At 43.5% G+C, this 6411-nt stretch overlaps 1 pseudogene; it reads right to left on the reverse strand.

Moving 5' to 3' along the window:
* Window positions 1-1401: 1401 nt before the first annotated feature.
* LOC101580473 lies at window positions 1402-2060 on the reverse strand (annotated as a pseudogene).
* Window positions 2061-6411: the final 4351 nt, after the last annotated feature.

A 6411-nucleotide genomic window follows, 5' to 3' on the forward strand; every position in this document is an offset into this window, starting at 1 on the left:
ATCTACTTAGAACAAGCCTGGCAAAGCACAGGGACCGCGGTTCAATCCCCCAGCACCACATGCCAGCCAGCCCCGCCCCCTGGTGGGCTGAGCTGGCCACACACACACACACACATAAATAAATAAATAAAATTAAAAAAAAAAAAAAAAGACAAAAATTTGTGGTCATTTTCAACCTTGGAGACAACCTAGATTCTCCCTTGCTGTCACAGCAATCCCAGTCTATATATTGTTAGCAAGGGAAGATGAAGAAAAAAACAACCTTGCTCCATCTTCAGTAGGTACAGTAATAGATTACGGATTAAGGCCTCAGAATTTTGTCTCCTGTCCTATGAGGTTATCTGTCTTATTTCACCTTTGTTGATTTATTAGCTATAATTGTTTATTAGTTGCTCTAGGGTTTATATGTAATACCAGCTGGTCACAGTCCATCTTAGAGTGACATCATACTGCTCCATCTTTTCATGCATAGGGTAAGACTCGCACAATGGTGGACCTCTGTACTCCCACCATTCATGCTATATACTTGTATGTAGGTTATAAATTCCATGTTACTGCAAGTATTTTTATGTCAACAGTAAATTACCTTTAAGAGAATTTCAAGTAATATGAAAAATCTTATATATTCACTATGGAGTTATCATTGCTAGTATTTTTTATTACTTTATGTATATTTATAATGTAACTTTATAATTCTGTTATTATTTTACTTTTTTAATTTTTATTTATTTATTTTTTAATTTTACTTCTGTCTGGTCAACTCCCTTTACCATTTCTTTAGTGAAAGTAGGGGGCTTGCCGGTTAGCTCAGTTGTTTAAGCGCCTGCCTGGGCAAACACAATCAAGCTTGCAGGACTGCGGTTTGATCCCCAGCTCCACATGCCACACCACACCTGCACTTAAGGCAGCCTAAGCCAGCCAAAAAAAAAAAAAAAAAAATTCTTTAGTGAAAGTATATTAATTTTGAATCCCTTCAGCTTTTTTTTTTTTTTAATGCTCATAATTTTGGGGCCGGGGAGATGGCTCAGTGAAATAAGTGCTTCCCTGGCAAGCACAAGGGCCTGAGTTCAATCCCCAGTTCCACACATACACACAAAAAAAATACTCATAATTTTAATGGGTGATAGCTTCTGGTTGGCTCCGAATGGGACAGTTAAACAGTATTACTTAAAGACCCCCCAAGCATGTTCACACCCCTCAGCAGCGTTGGCTTCTATCCACAGTCCACTGCCTAGTTAAGACTTCCATAGCCTCAGACCCCCTCCAGGGTTATGGAAATCACATTTTTTGTAATAAGCTGAAAAAAACCCTTAGTACACCCATAATCTGTGTTCTTTTTAAAAAAATAACAAATATTAAACCAAACACCTTCCCAGGCTCCGCTGCCTCACAGAACAAAAGTGTTACTGCTGCAATTCAAATCCTTTGTGTCCTCTTGTCTCTTGCGGGCTGTGTGTTTCTGTTCCTCTCCCTGTTCACTGGAGTCATACAGCATAGAGTTCGTAAATCTTCTCTACACTGTACACCAAGGCAGCCAGTGCTATCGTGTTGTGCAGTATCTTTATGTGCAGGTTGTCCTTCCAAACCATCACCACCGGGGTAGAGGACGTGAGTGTGTGCAGAGGCAGTCGAGACAGTTTATAGGCATCATACTCCACTTGGTACTTGCAGCAAGGGTCAGACTGCCAGGAGATCCCATAGAGGGTGCAGCAGGCCAAGCTCAACACACCAGCAGGCAGGGAGATGTAGTGGGAATAATCCAAGGGAAGTGCCAATGGGGTGAAGAGGCAGGCTGTGCCAGCCAGCACAGCCATCTTACGTAGGCAGTTGCCCACGGTGGTCCAGCGCACTGTCTCATTACCAATTCGGGTGGGCTCAATGACAATGTACTTGTATTGGGCTTCCAGGGCCTGGTCCAGCTCATACTCAAACTGATCCTAGGCATTCTCACCATTGTAGATCTCATGCACGATGTAGCAGTCTGTAGCTGTCAAGGTTACCCTCTCTCGGGTGCAGCTGCTGCTGCCCGGGCCCAGATGCCTCCTTCCCCACGCAGCCATCTTGGAGACACCCCCTTCAGCTTTTATATATGTGAAAAATATCTTTTTCCCAGTTTTGAGCAATATTTTTGATGAGTATAATAATCAGGTTGAGTGTTTTATCTTTTAAATACATCACAGATAGTGCTCTACCATCTTCCCACTTGTGCTGTTCTTAATAGCAATCTGCTGTTATTCTCATCTTTGTTTCTTTGCACATGTGGTATTTTTTTCCTCTTGAAGCTTTTCAAAGCTTTTCTTCATCAACGCTTTTGAGTAAATAGGTTATTTTATTTATTTATTTATTATTTTTTTTTGGGGGGGGAACCAGGGATTGAACTCAGGCCCTTGCGCTTGCCAGAGAAGCACTTATTCCACTGAGCCATCTCCCTGGCCCCCCAAATAGGTTATTTTATACCTTGAGGCTTTTTTCTTCATGTTTCTTGTTCTTGGGTTCTTTGAGCTTCTTAAATATGTAATTTTATATTCATCATGATTTCAAATACCTACCTTTAAATTTTATTGATATGGACTGGGGTTATAGCTCAGTGGTAGAACACTTGCCTAGGATATACAGGGTCTTGAGTTCAATCCCTAGCATTTAAAAAGTAATACTATTGACACTTGTTCAGCATCCCAGTGAATTTTCATAGGCAATTGAAAAAAGTACGGAATGTACAGACAGTGTCATCAGAGTACTTTATAACCTTGTTTAATTCCTTAAAATTATGCTTTTTGTTTTGTTTGTTTGTTTAGTTGGTTGCTTTTTGTTTTGTTTTATTGGGACAGGGAGAGTCTCCAGACCGACTTTGAATTCACTGTATAGCCCAGGCTACCCCTTGACTCACAATGATCCCCTGCCTCAACTTCCCCAGTCCTGGGATTACAGGCATGTGCCACCATGTCCAAAAAGCCTGCTATTTTGTTTTTATAACTAAGAGCATAAAAACTATGGCTATAATCACAAGGTGTGTCACCCCCACCCCCAGGCATGCTGAGCCAATGACCGAGTCCTGGGATGCTAGCACAGGCCTGTAATCCCAGAGCTGGGGAGGCTGAAAACAAAAGTATCACTACGAGTCCGAGCTGCATAGTGACACCCTGTACAAAATACATTAAGAAAAAGAAAAGAAGGGCTAGTGAGATGGCTCAGTGGTCTAAAGCACCTACTTGGAACAAGCTTGGCAAAGCATAGGGACCACGGTTCAATCCCCCAGCACCACATGCCAGCCAGCCCTGCCCCCTGGAGGGCTGAGCTGGCCACACACACACATACAAAATGTTAAAAAGAAAGAAAAAGAAAAGAAAGGGGGGCCAGGGAGGTAGCTCAGTAGAATAAGCACTTGCCTGGCAAGCACAAGGGCCTGAGTTCAATCCCCCGTTCTGCCAAAAAAAAAAAAAAAAAAAAAAAAAAAAAAAAAAAAAAAAAAAAAAAAAAAAAACCTATGGCTATAGACCTGTCCACTTTTCTTGTCAGTTTCTACTTCATATGTTTTGAGGCTATTTTATCACACACACTTTTATGTTTGTCATTGTTTTTCCTCTTCATGAATTAGACCCACTTTTCTCATGAAGTGCACTTGTCTTCTATACCTTTTATCTTGAGGTCTGTATTGTTAGGTTTTTCATTGGCCATGGTGGCAGCAACAGCAACAAGTCAGCAGAGAAGCAGAAATAAGTGGGTTGGGGAGGGGGGCTTTATTAACCCTGAAGACACAGAGAGGATCAAGGGCAGGGAGATAGGGAGGTCCTCTGACCTGAGACAGAGAGGATGAGACTTTATAGACTTTTGCTAGCAGTGGAGCTTGAGTGACACAGGTTCAGTGATACACAAGGAGCTGATTAGAGGCTCCCTTCTGTGCATGGGAAAGGTAAAAGGAAGTTGCTTCCAGGGCTGGAGTAGGGAAGAAGGAGGAAGGGGTCATTGGGAAGATAAGTTGTTTTGGGAATTCGGCCAGGTTGAATCAGGGCCATGATAACTTAGCAGTTTGTACTCAGGTGGGAACCTATCATTCCCATCTTTTAGTTGTTATGAAGAGGCAGTGAATCTCTTAGATGCTTCCTGCTAAATGGGGCATTGTCTTGGAGGAGAGGAAGTTGACAGGATGATGGTTCACACCCATATAGAAACTAGCACCAGGTGTTTCAGCCAGGATGAGAAATTTATTATTAGTGAAGGCTCCCATCTGAGATTGAAGAAACCTTGTGTGGTACCTGAAAATCATCTGGGAAAATGGTCCAGATTCCAGTGGTGAATGAAAAGACTAGCACAGAGTAGGGGACGAAAAATAATATGAGTTACTCTGGGGTTTTTGAACCCTTAGTTAGGTGGAGACATGTAGGTGACAGGAGTTGTGAAGACCACTCAGGTGACAAGGGCTCAGGATCAGGATGAGTGGGAGTTATCTGGTGGAGTGGAGTTGTCTGGGTACCACTTGATTTGGAACCATGAAAGCAGGTCGGAGACTTTTAATGCTGTTGCTGTTGAGAGGATGGCCAGGTGGGGACCTGTCCATGTAGGATCTAATCCTATAGACTTAGAAGATTTAAGATATATCAAATCTCCAGGAAATATAGATGTCAGCAATTGAGTGGTATCTATTGTTTGTGGGAGGTATGTTGTTGCAGCAGGTGCTGAAGGAAGGATAGAATAGGAATATAGTCAGCGATAGGAAGGGGGTTATCAAGAGTGGGTAGGGGCTGGGGAGATAGCTCAATAGAATAAGCGCTTCCCTGGCAAGTACAAGGGCCTGAGTTTAATCCCCAGTACTGGAAAAAAAAAAAAAAAAAAGAACAGGGAAGTTGTAAAGTAGCAAAAATCTCCTATTTGTGAGCTGTAATGGACTTAGGAGGCAGATGCCCTACGAAGTGCCCTAAGTCTAATTAGAGCCAAAGGAGAGAGCTGAGGTCAAGGCAGGTGCAATTCCATGATAAGTTTGGTGAGGTAGGCCTTTAAAAGCCCATTTGCCTGTATTCTGCATTGGTGTTTAGGGCTGTTGGATGTTCGGGAACATAGGGGAAAGCTGAGGAAACCCTGAGGCAAACTAGTGCGGGGGTAGCATGGGTGGCACAAGTAGGACTGGAAGTGTCCCAGAGTATGTGGTCAACAAAAGAGGGAAGAAAGAGGGAGGAACTGGCTGCACACTGAAGTTTGTTATATAGGAGGAAGAAGACAGTGAGTAAAGAGGTGAAAAATAAGTGGAGTTTTTGGAGTTCTCTCCCTATGAGAAGTGTGGGTAGGTTGGGATCACAAGGAAATTATGAGTGAAAAACCGTGTCTTGAGTCATCAGGTAATGGGCCTATCTGAAGGGGTCCTGTAGGTTGACCATCAACACCCACTGTGGAGACTGTAGATCTAATACAGTGACCTGAAAACTCAGGAACAATATTGCATGTGGCCCGTATGTCAACAAGAGTGTCCTAGGGGCTGGGGAGATGGCCAGGTAGAATAAGTGTTTGCCTGGCAAGTGCAAGATCTTGAGCTCAATCCCCGGTTCCGCAAAAAAAAAAAAAAAAAAACCAAGAGCGTTCTACCTGAGATGTCTGTGAGACTCAGGGCTCCAACAAAGATACATCAATGTGGGCCATGGACCCCAAGCCCCATTGTTCCTCTTTAGTGGCAGAACCAAGCACATCAAGTATTGATGAATCTGGCTGCAGCAAGTTCTCCTATGAGGGTAGGGAAGTGGATGACTTACCTGCTCACTGGCAGACAGGGCAGTCACATTTCCTGTGACCCTTGAGCTCGCAGATAGGACCAGGTCCCAGTGATGGCTGAAAGTTGGGGCAGTCTCATGCCCAGTGTCCTTCTTCACTGCCCTTGAAATCACCCAGGAGACAAGGCACCAAAATGTTAGGATTTACCTTTGGAAGGGGCAGCAGCAGACAAAGGGCAGAGAAGCAGAAATAAGGAAGGTGGAGCCTTTATTAACCCTGAAGACACAGAGAGGATCAAGGGCAGGGAGATGGGGAGGTCCTCTGACCTGAGACAGAGAGGATAAGACTTCATGGACTTTTGTTAGCAGTGGAGCTTGAGTGACACAGGTTCAGTGATACACAAGGAGCTGATTGGAGGCTCCCTTCTGTACATGGGAAAGGTAAGAAGAAGTTGTAGCCAGGGCTGGAGTGGGGAAGAAGGAGGAAGTGGTCCTTGTGAAGATAAGCAGTTGTTTTGGGGAGTCATCCAGGTTGAATCAGGGCCATGATAACTTAGCAGTTTATATGCAGGCCAGCACATATCATATATTATCAGACATTAATGTAGCTACTCCAGCTTTCTTAGGATTAGTGCTTTTGTGTATTTTGTCCTACTTTCAAATGGTATCTTTTTGTTTAAAATGTCCCTTATACGGGCCAGGGAGATGGCTCAGT

This window comes from Octodon degus, unplaced genomic scaffold (genome assembly GCF_000260255.1).
Source record: "Octodon degus isolate 3935 unplaced genomic scaffold, OctDeg1.0 scaffold00045, whole genome shotgun sequence".
NCBI classification, from domain to species: Eukaryota; Metazoa; Chordata; class Mammalia; order Rodentia; family Octodontidae; genus Octodon; species Octodon degus.